We start from the raw sequence: 1,222 nt of genomic DNA, 5'->3' as shown, positions 1-1,222 counted from the left end.
CTATTGGGTCATTTGGAACACTCTAATTGCTTCCTGTTATGGAGCCAGTGGAACAGGATGAATGAATTCAGCCACTGGCGAGTGGAGAGAAAGCCAAGCCTTACTTTCCACAAACAGCAGCCAGAAAGAGTTCCCAGCAAAGGTGAACTGGCAACACCATCGTCATCATCATCATTTTGTGTTTGGGGACATTCCACATTTTAGAAATTATTTACATAACATGGGCCATGTGGCCTCTGATGGCTTCCTGTAATGAAAAGACCTTGTTTTTCATTCCTAACATTGTGTTCTGGTGTGTGTGTCTTGCCCACAGGCCCGGAGGAGAGGGAGTCTCTAAGGAAAGTTCAGTTGGCAAAAAGCAGTTCCCCAGGTTGGCTCAGCAAGAGATAGAAGAGTTGGTCCTTGAGGCCTAGATAATTCTGTATCTCTGTATCTTTTTAAACCTCTGGACTAAATACTCTGTGATTTGATTTTTAAAAAAACTTCATTACAGCCATTTTCTTTTACTTGGAGTCCAAACAAATACAATTTGTCTTACCCTGGGAGGAATTGGCCTTTATAAAGGCAGTGTTCAATAAAGAGTGCTTTTTGCTTTACCCACTCTGGGCACCAGAACCCAGACCATAGTTTACAATCGGATCAACCCCACAGCGTCTGCCAGGAATGCTTTTGGCTACAAATAATGGAAAATATGACAAGAAATGTCTGAGACACTGGGCACTTGTTACATGGAACAGAAAGTCTGGAGCCAGTAGAAGCCCCATTACACCAACAGGCCTCACAGTAGTGATGGGTAGACTTCCGACCTCACATGAATGAATGGCCTTGGAGCTGCAAGGTGAGTGGTTTTTACACCTCCAGATGTAGCATTCCATTTCAGGCAGGGTAAAGGAAAGGGAGGAGCAGTGTCCTCAGATGCTTCAATGTATGACTTGTAGCCAGAAATTAATGACAGGGCATTGATACAAATGGGAGTGTGGCAGGGCAAGTGTTCTTAGCTGAACATACTGTTCTTGTAACAAAATGGAATTCCTTTTGCTAACAAGGATGTGCTGTGCACTGGGTAAGTGTTGTGCACTGGGTAAGCAGCCAGCAGTGACTGACACACAATTTCTGCACTTCGCCTTCAATACTTTGACATATTCTGGAAACTAAAATTCTAGAAATTCTAACTTGGTTAAGAAGACAGTGAAATTAGTTGAGGACAAGCTCATCTCACAGA

Source organism: Nannospalax galili, unplaced genomic scaffold (assembly GCF_000622305.1).
Source record: "Nannospalax galili isolate Female #2095 unplaced genomic scaffold, S.galili_v1.0 scaffold777, whole genome shotgun sequence".
NCBI classification, from domain to species: domain Eukaryota; kingdom Metazoa; phylum Chordata; class Mammalia; order Rodentia; family Spalacidae; genus Nannospalax; species Nannospalax galili.
This window is presented reverse-complemented; position numbering follows the sequence as displayed.